This window comes from Entelurus aequoreus, linkage group LG03, assembly GCF_033978785.1.
Source record: "Entelurus aequoreus isolate RoL-2023_Sb linkage group LG03, RoL_Eaeq_v1.1, whole genome shotgun sequence".
Classification (NCBI taxonomy): domain Eukaryota; kingdom Metazoa; phylum Chordata; class Actinopteri; order Syngnathiformes; family Syngnathidae; genus Entelurus; species Entelurus aequoreus.
Window position 1 is genome coordinate 63,605,205 of NC_084733.1, and position 15,468 is coordinate 63,620,672.

A 15,468-nucleotide genomic window follows, 5' to 3' on the forward strand; every position below is an offset into this window, starting at 1 on the left:
TGAGTCCACCATTAAAAGTAATATATTGGAAAATCCATCTTTATACTGGCGCAGGACTCTTTTAAAGTGCTTTGCACACAGAGGCTTCTTCCGAGTTGAAGGTACGTTGCCATGACTCATAAAAGTTAGAAGTAAGGCACTTTTCTTACTTCAGATGAGGCTGAATGTTTGTGTAGTGACTTGTGCTGGTTAAAACAACAACAGGGCGTTCAGACTACAAATGCTCGAACATTAAATACATTTGCAAACTCACGCAAAAAGACCTCTTGGTAAGCCTCTACCATATATCGATATATCCGCAGACGTCACAGGGCTGACGAATTCCAAACGCACTGTTTGGAGGAATGTATTTTTGGGACTTGCGCAGGTCCCAAACACACATAAGCAGGTACCATCAGGTTAGAAAGGTTTGTTTTACGTAAAGGGCCCTTTTAAACATTTCCAACATGCTCTCCACTCCGTTTTAAGTATTAAAGTGCACAAATCTTTCTGAACTACATTTTTTTGAAGTTGAAAGATTCAATATATACACACAATGTTTTTCTTTAGATTTACACTGGTTGTCAGTAGTAATCCGTTCCGAAGATCTGACGAAAAACAGTCATGTTCCCCATAAGACATCATGTAAATCTAAGTAATCTTTCCAGAACCCCAAATTTTGTTGTATTTTTTTACCAAAAAAAGAATGTGAAATGTATACTTTTGCTGTAAGTTTTTTTCATGAATTGAGTCTTGTTTCTCACCTTCAAAGGAGCAACTTGCTTTGGCCCCATGCTGGATTATTATGCAGACCTCAATTAAAACAGGCTGGGATTCTTTGTCTGGAGAGTGGATTATAGGAATGATACACAGGCAAGGATACTAGATTGTTACAAGCAATGTTGAGCCGCATGTACGATAAACACGGTTTTGCGAACATTTTTGTCAAAACCCGATGCATTACGAAAGCCGAAGCTAGGTATTATTATTATTATTATTATTATTAAACTAATAATTACTGAGATTAGGGGCAGGCGATATAGCATGAAGTCTATCTCGCCATGTACTGTATATTGCAGCCTCTTGCAATAACGTTACATAAATATTAGTGATCGTTTTCCACAGTGCTTTTTTCTCATCATACGTGGTACCTTGTGTAAATGAATCCACCACAGCTGGTTTTTAGTGGGAGTTGGTTGTCTGTTTGTTAGGGGTGTAACGGTACACAAAAATTTCGGTTCGGTACGTACCTTGGTTTAGAGGTCACGGTTCGGTTCATTTTCGGTACAGTAAGAAAACATTTTTGGGTTATTTATTTACCAAATTTGCAAAATCTTCCACCAAAAATATTTTTCTTAGTGGAATATTTGATGTGAAGTAATCGGAACCTTGCATAGGTCAATAATTCATAATAACATTGATTTTGATTCAATATTATGTTTTGAGCAATGACAGTTTGAAAGAAAAAAAACTGCTTTGTTTTATTAGTCAACATTGCAACTTTTTCTAAATTACATTTCACCTTTAAGCTTTTTTATTTCACTTTAGTTATGTTTTTGTTTATTTTAATAGTATTTTTTGAATGTGCCGTGGGCCTTTTAAAACATTAGCTGTGGGCCGCAAATGGCCTTTGGGGCACACTATTGACACCCCTGCTATAGATAATAAAAAATTAAATCTGATAAATCTATGGATAAAAAGCAGAACCTGGCGACGCATGCGTTTTTATCATAACTCTCTCGCTCTCTCTGTCTCTGCCCCTCCCTCACAAATGCTGCTGCGCGCACAATTTGTTTTCTTTTTAACCCTGAACGTACATTGAAAATACACGCAACCCTAACTCAAAATGCCGGACATTTGAGGCATTTAAAACTCCGTCCTGACTGCTCCGCAAAAGAGGACATGTCCGATGAAAAGAGGACGTATGCTCAGTCTATCTTAGCGCGTTAGCTGCTAGCATGCCGTGTGTTGTGCCTCGGTGTGCATTGTTTACACAACGAGCGTTACGCTGCTTAATATGTCCGTGTGGAAACTCCTTCGGTACACCTCCGAACCGAACCGTAACAGCCGTACCGAAACGGTTCAATACAAATACACTTACCGTTACACCCCTACTGTTCGTACATTCTTATTCGCCTCGTAATAAATTGCATTTCTCGCACTCTGCTTATCTCTTCCGTATCAGATGCTGGAATAAGTTTGTTGTACTGCTGCCTGTTTTAAACAAACTTTGCAGCATGCAGTCACGTCTGTTGCTGCAAATCTAAATCACTGACAACATTGTTCTTTTCTTTGGAAGAAACGTCTCGCCCTCATTTGCGTTAGCATTATCCATGTTTTGCTAGTCATGATAATCTCCGCTAAGGAAATAAGGGAAAGACAGGAAGCTCCCGGGTACAAAAAAAGGCCGGAGCAAGAGGAGAAAAAAAACGATGTTATTTTTTTTAAATTGTCTGCTGAAAACCTAGTATTTATCGGTACAATTGATTCAGGCCTAGTTGAGCATATAGTGACTTACGATGATTGCTTTTAGCATCTTAAATGTACAAAATGTATCAAAATGCCCCAACTTTGCCATCTTTAATTTTTTTCTGTATGCTCTCACTGAAAAAGGCTCATGCCATAGGAAATAGTGATCATAGAAATTATCAAATCTCAGTTTTTCAAGTTTACAGGCAGGGGTTTTATGCAACATTTTGACAAAAACGTTGAGCAGTGTTGATAATACAAGGTCGTGTATTTACTAACAGGCAATGTTAAATAAATGATAAATGGGTTTTCTACCTTCAAGGTACTCAAAGCGCTTTGACACTATTTCCACATTCACCCATTCACACACACATTCACACACTGATGGCGGGAGCTGCCATGCAAGGCGCTAACCAGCAGCCATCAGAGGCAAAGGGTGAAGTGTCTTGCCCAAGGACACAACGGACGTGACTAGGAAGGTAGAAGGTGGGGATTGAACCCCAGTAACCAGCAACACTCCGATTGCTGGCACAGCCACTCTACCAACTTCGCCACGCCGTCCTCTTAATTTTTCATGTGTCTGTGCAAACGCAAAAACTCCCTGAGCATTCAGTGGAGCACATGTGAGCAACATCAGACTTGCACACTGCTGCCATACCTGACATCAAAACAATTTAAATGCCTTGTTATAATGAAATGATAGCAGTCATTTCCATGAGATTTTTTTCCAACATTGGTGATTTGGCCCACTTATGTTTTAAAATAATTAAAAAATATTGTTTTCATGAGGTATAATATTGTATGTCTGGATGGGGGTCCAGCTTTGAAAATAATGTCTACCCCTTTCAGAGAGCACATTCACAAGTTGCACAAGGAGAAGTAGGACTGTGAATCTTTGGGTGTCCCACGATTCGATTCAATATCGATTCTTGGTGTCACGATCCGATTCAAAATCAAATTTTTTTTCAATTCAACAAGATTCTCGATTCAAAAACGATTTTTCCCCGATTCAAAACGATTCTCTATTCATTCAATACATAGGATTTCAGCAGGATCTACCCCAGTCTGCTGACATGCAAGCAGTGTAGTAGATTTTTGTAAAAAGCTTTTATAATTGTAAAGGACAATGTTTTATCAACTGATTGCAATAATGTAAATTTGTTTTAACTATTAAATGAACCAAAAATATGACTTATTTTATCTTTGTGAAAATATTGGACACAGTGTGTTGTCAAGCTTATGAGATGTAGTAAGCCACTGTGACACTATTGTTCGTTTTTTTTAATTTTTTTTTATAAATGTCTAATGATAATGTCAATGAAGGATTTTTACTCACTGCTATGTTGAAATTGCAACTAATATTGATACTGTTGTTGATAATCATTTTTGTTTCACTACTTTTGGTTTGTTCTGTGTCGTGTTTGTGTCTCCTCTCAATTGCTCTGTTTAGTGCAGTTCTGAGTGTTGCTGGGTCGGGTTTGATTTTGGAATTGGATTGCATTGTTATGGTATTGCTGTGTATTGTTTTGTTGGATTGATTAATTAAAAAAAATGAATAAATAAAAATCGATTTTAAAAAAATGAGAATCGATTCTGAATCGCACAACGTGAGAATCGCGATTCGAATCTGAATCGATTTTTTCCCACACTTCTAATAAATAGTTATGTGTTTATTTAGTTTACAGTCCAGATGGGATTTGATTTTGTGCGCGGCATAGATTTGCTGTGCGCACCTTAAAGGAAAGGTTGTTAACAAGTGAGGTAGCGTAAGGTGATGCTTTGAATGTGAGTTGACGTCAACAGGTCCACCATAATATTGGCTCTGATGTGCAGGCTATTGATTTCCCGGAGGAAGAGGAGGTCTGCGCTCTTGGGGTCATATTATCGTGTTTGGTCTGTTATTGTTAGTGTTTGGAGTAGAAAACAAACAAGCTTGTATATATTTCTGTTGTTTTTAACCCCCTCTACACCCCCATCCATCATGTGTTTCCTGTCGTCTATAAATATTGCAGATGTTTGCTTTGATCGAGCATCGCTCTGTGACGCCAGCTGCTGTCACCTCACCTGTAAACGCTTCTCTGTGCGTTACAAACGCCACCCCGGAGACCATGTGTTTACATGTGCAGGTGTGTGTGCGTGAATCATGCATGTGCCGCTGCCAGCAGGCACTCCGTGGGGGCCCAGCAGCACCTATGGGAGCACTGGGAGGTGAGAGGACAGCAGTGTCATTTGAACCTGCTCCCCCCGCCCCCCAGCCCTCGGGGGCCCGTGGCGGCAACAGCTCTGGTGAGGCTCCGTGCTCTTCACCCCGGCTCCCGGCAGCCTACTGCTTAGCAACAGCCAATAAGCCGAGCCGGGCGCCTGGTCGGCCAATTGCATGACAGAGACGGGGCTGCTCCTCGGCATTTGAGAGTGAGGGCCACATGGGTCTGGCTATAGTTAGTCTGGAGAGGAGGAGGAGTTGACGTTGGCCTTTTTTCCTCCTCTTTATATTTTGTCTGCCTGCCTTAGTTCCAGTCATCGTCCGGCTGTAACCGCGGTTGTTATTAATAGCTGCTGTCCCCAAAATGGCCAAAGTCAAGTGTGATATAAAGTTTTCTGGTACACACGTAGCTGACATGCTACTTTACATAATGTTTTCTTATCTAATCAGCTGTGTCCTCATTGTGCCTTCGTTATGTCATCTTGTTTTTATCCTCCGATTCTATTCTTTAAGCCAGGGGTGTCCAGACCTTTTGCCTCCAAGGGCCAAAGTGAACATAAGACAATGGGCGATGGGCCAAAGACGGCCATTTTAAGTAGGGGTGTCCCGATACAACTTTTTCACTTCGGAGCCTTGGGAATTGGCCAATACTAATATTAATGCTGTACAATATCAGCAGGGATCATACATAAGGGATCATACATACATGTATTATTTTTTAGTGTGGCACGACCCCTCAGGGAATAAGCGGTAGAAAATGGATGGATGGATATTCCAAAAGGTTTGGTCAAGTGAAATTAATCAGAGAACAGTGGTAGGTATGAAAAACACTTACCGATTTATTATTAACCGTCTGAATGGACATATGGATGTCTTTTAAGTTGAAGTGGAGTGGCATTTTTCTTTTGGCAACACCGTAGTAATTCAGAAAGTTAAGCTTATGATTAGGGATGATGTTTGATAAGAAATTATCGAGTTCGAGCCTATTATCGAATCCTCTTATCGAACCGATTCCTTATCGATTCTCTTATCGAGTCCAGATAGGTGGTTGTATATGGAAAAAAACATGCAATATTTGGTTTAACAAAAGCTCACTTTTATTATATAAGAAAAAAATAAAATCTAATAAATAAATAAATATTGACGGTTACCCCCCGAATAAAATAAATAAATACTGACTGTTGTTACCCAAAGTATATTAAGTGGGATTTTTTCAGAAAAACAAATATACACGGTAACACAAAAACAACCTGTCTCTGTGACCACTATAGGTGTATAAATAATAATAGTGTTAAATAAAATCGGTCCCTTGGGCACAAAACTGAAAATAATACAGCTTTCCAAAAAGTGCATTTCTGCTGCTATTTGACATAACTGTTTGTTATGATGCTTTGACATTTTTGCACTTTATTTCATAATTGAAAGAAAATTCTATGAAGAGAAACGTTTTTTGCAAATGTGGATACAATGCTAAACAAATTAAAAGTTAAAGCTAAAAAAATAAATACACTTTGAGTTAACATTATTTCCTTATATGGGAAAAGATGTTATGAGCTAGGGAATATAACAACTACAGTACCCAGCACGCAACGGGAGTGACGAGCATGCGCGGTAGCCCCGAAAAGTGTTGTTGCATATCGTCACCCGGCAGCTAAGAATGAGCACGCTGTGAAAGTAAACGTCAAGAACTCAGCCAACACGCCTCGTCTGCATTATTTATAATTAGACAGACAACACATATACAGTGTGATTTTGTTTTGTTTACAAGGAAAGAAAAACGAAAGTTAAAAAAGGGAGATGTCATATATGTATGTGCTGCGGTTGCTTTAAGAACGTTGTGACAGCTGCCGTAAAGGAGGTGCGTTGCTAGCCTGGTTGCTATGTTTCCGGTTGGTCGTAAAAGTGTTCGTCATGTGTTTGTACCCTGCTCAAATCTCTCAGTAAAGTTATTCATTGGATTATACCTTTTGTTTTTAACTTTATTACACATTGGAGCGCTTTTTCCTGTCCAAATTTTTTTCCTGCTTTCCCTATCTGCGCCTCATGACACATTTCTTGTGATGTCCCACGGAGCATTTCTGGTCGGGACGGGATTCGTTCCGAGGGATTCGAATAAAGAACCAACTCTTTTTCTTTACTATAGTGGTCTCGATAACGGGTACCGGTTCTCAAAAAGGGATTCGAGTCCGAGGACTCGGTTCTTTTCTTATCAAACAACCGAGAAAACCGGTTTGGAGTATCATCCCTACTTATGATGCAATAAGTTAAATGATGTGGATACTTTCTAATATGCCTTGGAGACATTTGTGCAGTAACTTCCAGACTGTAAGCCGTTACTTTTTTCATACACTTGAACCGTGTGGCTTATAAAACAATGCGGCTAGTTACTAGATTTTTTTCCCCGCTAATTGCCATAATGTTTTGTGTTTTGTGTGTTATAGTTTGTGCTATGGCGCCATCTTTTGGACTAGTTCGCTCACTGCTGGTGCTGCAAGTTGAAAATGTACTTCTTGTTTTGCCTCAAACTGAAAGTAAAACCGTCTGTGACGTTTCTGCTTGAAAGAATTCTTCTTCCATCGCTCCAATCGACGTTTGAAATATTTTACAATATAAGTAAAACAATTCTTACTTACTAAAGCGTCCCATGTGTGATGTCTGTAGGAGTGTTTTCATGCAAATTTGTACTTGCTATCGTAATGTAAAGACGCTGGCGCTGCTAGCATTAGCTAATATGCTAACACGTTGACAAGTGTCTGTGTTAGTATTAACTTACAACGGCATTCTTTTTGTATTGTTTCAGTTTCACAAATTCCTGAGTAATTTCACCAAAACGTCACCGTGGAGTTATTGAGTCTGTTTAGCTGATTGGAGAGCTAGCTTCGGCAACTACGATGACTTCTGTTTTGTTTGATCAGCCGTTTTACTGCCGTGTTACAGACACCGTTTGGAAACAATTAAGGTATGAAAACAAACATTTACAGAATCTTTCTGTGTAAATAACTAATTTTACAATGTTCAGTACAGGCCAAAAGTTTGGACACACCTTTTCATTCAAAGCGTTTTCTTTATTTTCACGACTATTTACATTGTAGATTGTCACTGAAGGCATCAAAACTATGAATACACATGTGGTGTTATGTACGTAACAAAAAAGGTGAAATAACTAAAAACATGTTTTATATTCTAGTTTCTTCAAAATAGCCACCTTTTGCGCTGATTACTGTTTTGCACACTCTTGGCATTCTCTCGATGAGCTTCAAGAGGTAGTCACCTGAAAGGGTTTTCACTTCACCAGTGTCATAGTTTTGATGCCTTCAGTAACAATCTACAATGTAAATAGTCATGAAAATAAAGAAAACACATTGAAATGAGAAGGTGTGTCCAAACTTTTGGCCTGTACTGTATATAGCTGCGACTACGGTGCGGCTAATGAATGGAAAATATGTTTTTAGTCTAAAATTTAGTGGGTGCGGCTCATATCTTGGTGCGCTCTACAGTCCGGAAAATAGGGTATGTGTAAGTAATATGCAACTATGATTATTTGTTTATATTGACAAATGCTGTTTTAGACTGCAATATTGCTCAATAAAAACACTAATGTTTAGCTTGTGTGCTTAGCTGTTGTGTAGATCCTAGTAGCCTTTACTTTGACTAAAATAGAAGAAAAGACCAACCTTGTGTGTTTATTGGAGGACATTTAGATGTTAACTGGCTGTTCAGCTTTGCACAAGTAAACGTGCTGCAGGACTGCTTGTATTGGAGATTTTACTTGCACACTTATATCATCCAATACTTGTTTTTGCTGTTTACTATCACACCAATATCGTATGTTAATATTGTGTATCCTTACTAGGGTTGGGTATCGAGTATCGATTGGAACCGGGACTAACTTTCCGATTCTCCCGGAATCGTTCAAAAGTTTAAATTTCGATTCCTATTTTCGATACCAGTCCGCCAAACCGGAAGAAGAAGCCGCTGAACACCAACGAAGAAGCGCCCACCGCCGGAAGTGTTAGCATAGCCGAGCGAGTCAATCAAGCTCAAGCATGGATAGCGGGCGTCGGCGGTCGAAAGTGTGGCTTTACTTTACAAAAAAAAATGAAATAACCGTGAAATAACAGAGCTCCATGTCCATCAAGAAACGAGTGGAGAGAGAGCTGCAGATGTACCAGGACGTTCCACCGATACTTATGTCTGACGACTCTGCTGCATGGTGGTGGTCCGGTGGAACCAACAAAAGACTTATCCTTTGCTGTCAGATCTAGCTTTCTCCTATTTATGCGTTCAAGCTTCTTCCACACCCAGCGAACGTGTATTTTCCACAGCAGGAGACACTATCTGTCCAGAACGCTCACGCATCCTGCCTGAGAAGGTGGATATGGTCATTTTCCTAAACAAGAACTGTCTCTGATTTTATACTGTACCTGCTGCTAATCTGGACTGGGTTTTGCAAGTTGTTTCTTATTGTTTATTTGCTTTTCTGCACCGGGTTAGCCCATCAGTGGGAGCACGGTAACATTTTTAAGTACCTGCAGCATCATACACTTGTGTGTGTAAATGTGTTTTCATGAGGTTTCCTGCAGCATCATACACTTGTGTGTAAATGTGTTTTCATGAGGTTTCCTGCAGCATTATACACTTGTGTGTAAATGTGTTTTCATGAGGTTTCCTGCAGCATCATACACTTGTGTGTAAATGTGTTTTCATGAGGTTTTCAAAAATAAAGCTCTCTTGAGGAAAGTGTACCCCTGGGAAAATGTATTCATAATTTATAATATTTATATTCAAGTTCATAGATTTGATATTTATATTCTAGTTGAAAACAGCCCTGTGAGGAATTTATAGTAAAGTTCATAAAAAGTTAATAGAATTAAAATTGATGGAGAATGTCAGACTATTTCATTCAGAAAGACTGTAGGTTAGCTAGCTCATTTAAAATATCCTAAACTTTTTTTTGACCCTGCCTCTTAAAAGAATCGTAACCGAGAACCGTCAGGAATTGGAATCGAAACAAAGAATCGGAATCGGAATCATTCGAATTCAAACGATACCCAACCCTAATCCTTACCCAATATTAATATAGGATATTGGTGATGACTCTGATTTTAAGTGTGAACACCCAAATAACCTAAATGTCAATGATAAAGTTGCCACCCTTTGGCGGGCCAAACAAATCATTTCAGTGGACCAAATTTGGCCCTTGGGCACCCCTGCTTTTAAACTCTTCTGTCAGATATTTTGTTGGCAGTTGTTCACTTCCTGACTCAAAGCTGGCCTCGCATGTTTCAAAAGTTGCTATCAATGCCTCAAAGTGGATTTATGAGGTCAGGGGCTAGTTTGACAAGTCAGCAGGACACATCCCGCTGCACTGCAGCAATCTGGGTGGGGCAAAGGCAAAAAAAAAGGTGGGATTCTCTCAAGAGAGGGAGGGAGTGAAGAGTGTTGGGGAAGAAAAACAAGGAGTTAGCCGGTAGCGAGGAGGACCACGCTGTCTTGTTTTCACTCCCCTCACTGCTTAGCAACAACCAATTGCATCCAGGCACCGGGCCACGGCTCAGCCAATCAGCAGCCAAGAGTGTGGCGCCACGCAGTTTGGATTTGACCACGTGTGAGCAGGCATGGGATGAAGACTTCCGCAAGGAGGGAGAGAGACTGTTTTCTACCTAAAAACCACACCCTTCCCTCTGCAGTGACCCTGCTGGATAAGAGGTGGTCTTCTGGAGTCCTTTTCAGACAAAGCAATGTCTGGTAGATTTTAACTACAAGTGTGTGTGATTGTATCAGACCTAATGCTCTTTATTGCTTCCTTTTAAGAAGGCAGGATTCTTAACTCCACTTGTGATGTGCAATACCACTGATCCGATACCTGTACAATTCAGGCTGGTATCGGCGATACCCATCCAATATCGATACGAAGTTGTTTGTTTCCATATAACAACATATCTCTTAAAAAACAACAGTAAAAATGTAAGAAAAAAGAGCAAAAAATTGGCATGTAATGGGGGGAAAAAGCTGAACATGTTTAAACTGATAATAATGATAATACAGATTTTTTAAAAATGTTTTTTTACATTTTCACTGTCTTTTTACCCCCCAATTTAAGAATAGAATAAAAATATGATTGTGTAACTGCATAACATAGTGTCAGAAATTCTGCCTGTAAGAAAATAGTAATGTTCAGTTACACATTTGACAGTGTATATGATGGTTGATGTAATTTTTCAAATTATTTCATTTTGTTTTTTTATTAACCAACTAAATTTTGTTTGGATTACATTTTTATTTTATTTTGAGAACTTCTAATATTTTAGATCAGGGGAGTCTACATTTTTTTTTCTACCAAGGGCCACATACTGAACAGTTTTTTAAAAAATGCTAAAAAATTTAATAAAAAAAAAAAAATATATATATATATATATATATATATATATATATATATATATATATATATATATATATATATATATATATATATATATATATAAATGCTAAAAGAAAAAAATATATATATAAATTATTTTTTTTAGCATTTTTAAAAAAACTGTTCAGTATGTGGCCCTTGGTAGAAAAAAGTTTAGACTCCCCTGATCTAAAATGTTAAAAGTCCTCAAAATAAAATAAAAATGTAATCCAAACAAAGTTTAGTTTGTTTGGATTACAAACAAACTAAACTTTATATATATAAAGGTATAGCTCGGTTGGTAGAGCGGCCGTGCCAGCAACTTAAGGGTTGCAGGTTCGATCCCCGCTTCCGCCACCCTAGTTACTGCCGTTGTGTCCTTGGGCAAGACACTTTACCCACCTGCTCCCAGTGCCACCCACACTGGTTTAAATGTAACTTAGATATTGGGTTTCACTATGTAAAGCGCTTTGAGTCACTAGAGAAAAGCGCTATATAAATATAATTCACTTCACTTCACTTTAGTTGGTTAGTAAAAAAACAATATGAAATAATTTGATAAATCACATTAGGCCCCTCGGGCGGGGCGTCCCGCCTTTCTGTCCGTGTGGGGTGTGGTCTCTCGCTGGCTTGGGGTCTGGCTGCCCCCTGCTTTTCTCGTGCCTTGTCCTCTGCCGGGTGCGTCTGTCTGCGGCCTGCTGCTGACCCTTGTGGGCGGCGCGGTGGGCCAGGCTCTGGGGTTCCTGTCGCTGTCCGGCTTGGCTGCGTGGGGGCGGTGGCCCCTGGTTCCCTGGGCACCACACCTACTGTTTGTGGGATGGGCTCTCTGGGAGGCTGGGGCCGTACTCTGGCTCCCGCACACACTGGGAGTCAAATGTATTGTACATGCAAATTCACATATACTCACACACATACATACAGACATACATAGGTACCTCCCACATACATATACAAATAAATACAGTACATATTTACACACTCAAAGTTCGTACATCCACACGCACATTCATTATACAAACATACTGTATACACATACTGTACATATACATTCACTGTAAAAACATACATATACACATACTGTACATATACACTCACTGTACAAACACACACATACACATACTACACATATACATTCACTGTACAAACACACACATACATATACTGTACATATACATTCACTGTACAAACACACATATACACATACTGTATATATACATTCACTGTTCAAACACACATACTGTATACACATACTGTACATATACATTCGCTGTACACACATATACACATACTGTACATATACATTCACTGTACAAGCACACATATACACATACTGTACATATACAAGTACATATGCACACATACACTCATGCACATAATCACGTTTCATCAAACATATATTAACGTTGTTGCCCTAGGGTAAACTGGGTATAACACATGGCACACTGACAAAGCTTAACCTATTGTTACTATAACAATCTACAAGGTTAATGTAGGTTGCTTCTCTTTTTTCCCCTCCATTTTTCTGCATTTTTTCGTATCTCAAGTTGTCATTACGTATATGTACTGTTGCATTTGAACAATTGTATTGTTGATAATAAAGGTAAAGTATTGGTATTGTTTATTATCAATAGCACTATTTCTATTGGTATTCATATTGCTCCATTTTTAGTGTAATAATGCTCATTGTCATTTCTGTATTTTTTTATTTTTATTTTCGCTAACTGCTTATTTGCTATTACTTTTACCATCATATTTGTACATGTCGTATTTGCTGATGTTGCTCTGTTGTTGTTGTTGTTTGCTGTTGTTGTTTTTGTCTCTCTGTCTAATCCTCCTCTTGTCCCCACAATTCCCCCCTCTGTCTTCCTTTTTCTCTCTTTCTATCCCCTCCTGCTCCGGCCCGGCTGCACCAAATGATAATATAAATACATTTAATGAAGTCAAAATACAAGTAAGGCAACAAGAGAAGTATCCTACACTTCTCTTTTGTAAAGTAAATCTGAACAGCCGATATGGGCATCTACATCTGCTATATGATTTGCCCGAGAAGCTGGGCAGGACATTAAAAAAAAAAAAAAAAGGAAAAATCACATTAACCATTATATACACTGTTAAATGTGTAATTGAACATGACTATTTTCTTACAGGCAGAATTTCTGCCACTAGGTTATGCAGTTACACAATGATATTTTTATTCTACTCTTACATCGGGGGACAAAAATGACAGTAAAATGTAAGAAAACGTTTTTTAAAAATCAGTATATACTGAGAAAAAGCTGAAATGTTATAATTAACAATTTACTTATACTAATACAAAGCTGACACATGGGTTTTTAGCAGTTTTTAAATAAAAAACAAAATATCAAATTAGCCCCCGCATACTACAACTTTTGTGGAAAAAGTTTGGACCCCTTAAACTAAAGTATGAAAAGCATCGATATTTTGATCTGAGAATCGACATTAGAGCATGACGATCTGGTATTGGCGGTATCGATCTGCACATCACTTAACTTTCCTTTGTGTCCAGACATAAGAGACATTCTGTAGTTTATTAGGAAATACTTTTTAAGTCATAACAAGATTATCTTTTACATTCAAGCAAAAACATTCTAAGGACAATTATTTCAACTTATTACAAGAGTTTCCAAAATATTTTCCTAATGTTTAAAACAATATAGTTTTAATATGATTTTTTATTTAAGAGATTTTATATTGTATTGAAGTATATCATAAAACATAATTTTCGAAACCATTTTAGAACAATATAAGGACATTTATAACGCTGATGTTACTCCAGACGCTTTTTATAAATCTGCAATGCACCATGGGATTTATGACCCCTTTTGCCTCCTAGGTTGATTGTCTTTGTGCAGTCTCTGTTTTTGTTACTTTTTAAAGAAGCAAATGCAGGTGAGTTTGTGCAACGCTACCTGATTGATATTGTAATACTGTGATTCTGTGATACCGTGATTTTGTGATACTGTGATTTTGTGATATTGTGATTATGTGATTCTTTGATGCTGGGTGCGGCCGGCTGAGCGCTGCATCCATAACTTTCTCCCCGCCACGTGCTCCCCATGCGCTCGTATTTTTGTTGCATCTCGGCCGCCGCTCGCTGTCGCATGGTTACAGGCAGCCCTGCGCCGCCATTGGCCGGTGGTGTACATAGCAGCCTGCCCATTGGCCGAGCGCGGGGAACAACACAGGCTCTGTTGGATGCCTGGAAAGTGGCAGACGACTGCGATTGGTTGGGCCCGTGGACACCTTAGAGACCGTGTGTAAACATCTTGCTTGTTTCTTTCAATGGAGTGTGTTTACAGCTCACTTGAACACCTCTGTGCGTGTGCGTGTGCGTGTGTGTGTGTGTCTCCAAGGAGTGGTGAGAGCGAGGCTAATTGGCTCCCTTCTCGGGCATGTGCTATGTGATTGAAGATGTGCTCGCCACTATTATGACACGTTGACGGCGTTACGCTAACGAGCCCGCCGTCTGGCCCCCCCCACTCCTCATCCCTGCCTTCCCACGTCTTCTTCGGCTGGTCTGTCCCTGTGGCGACAAGAAAATAAAGTGCCTGCATTTGTAAACGCTGCTTTGGGGGCTTTTCTGGTTCAGTCGTCTTCTTTTGTTTGGCTCCGCTCTGACACCGCTTGTTTACTCCGTTACCATCACGCCACCCTCCCATCTTTTTTCATCTCCATCTCTCAACTTGTACTCTGTGCTCCCTGCGCCGACTTCTTCCTTCTCAGCGTGACTTGAAGTGGGCGTGGCCCCTAAGCCGACGCCCTCTCACACAGGCGACTGCTTAGCAACAACCAATCAGCGCCAATATTTTTGGCAGGGTCAGAGAGCCAATAGGAAGAGCGTAGTTCTTTTTTCTCTCCCTTTTTTTTTATTGGTAGCTGAGCGACCAAAAACAATGTATTTTTTTTGCTAGCACTCCTGATACTGCCAGGAGCAGATTTGTGGAGATCATCTGGGCTTTGATGGTGCAGAAAGACCGTGTTTGCCTTTTGGACACTAGCAAGTTGTTGCTCTCTCAAGACAGAACTTCCTAATATTGATTTGGAATAATCCCTGCTGCTTTTGTCAACAAGCGAACATGCTTCCTCTCCTTGATGGCTAAAAGGTGTTCAATACCATTATTTCTCCTCATGGACTGATGCTCCTACAATGCATCCTTTACTGCACAGGTGTCAAACCCGAGGCCCAGGGGCCAGATCAGGCCTGCCATGTTATTTAAAGTGGAACTGCACTTTTTTTTTTTACATTTTGCCTATTGTTCACAATCACATGAGGACAGATGGAATCTTTTTAATGCATTCTAAATATTAAATAAATGTAATCAGAAGTCTGCTTACAATGGTTTCAGCTTTCACTGTTATGCTGATGACACCCAACTCTACATGCCCCTAAAGCTGA

At 39.4% G+C, this 15,468-nt stretch overlaps 1 protein-coding gene across 1 annotated transcript in view; it reads left to right on the top strand.

Annotated features, from left to right (window-relative positions):
- LOC133646713 (eukaryotic translation initiation factor 2-alpha kinase 3-like) overlaps nucleotides 1-15,468 on the top strand; it is an 82,437-nt gene that overhangs the window by 5,156 nt on the left and 61,813 nt on the right. The window lies entirely within an intron of this gene.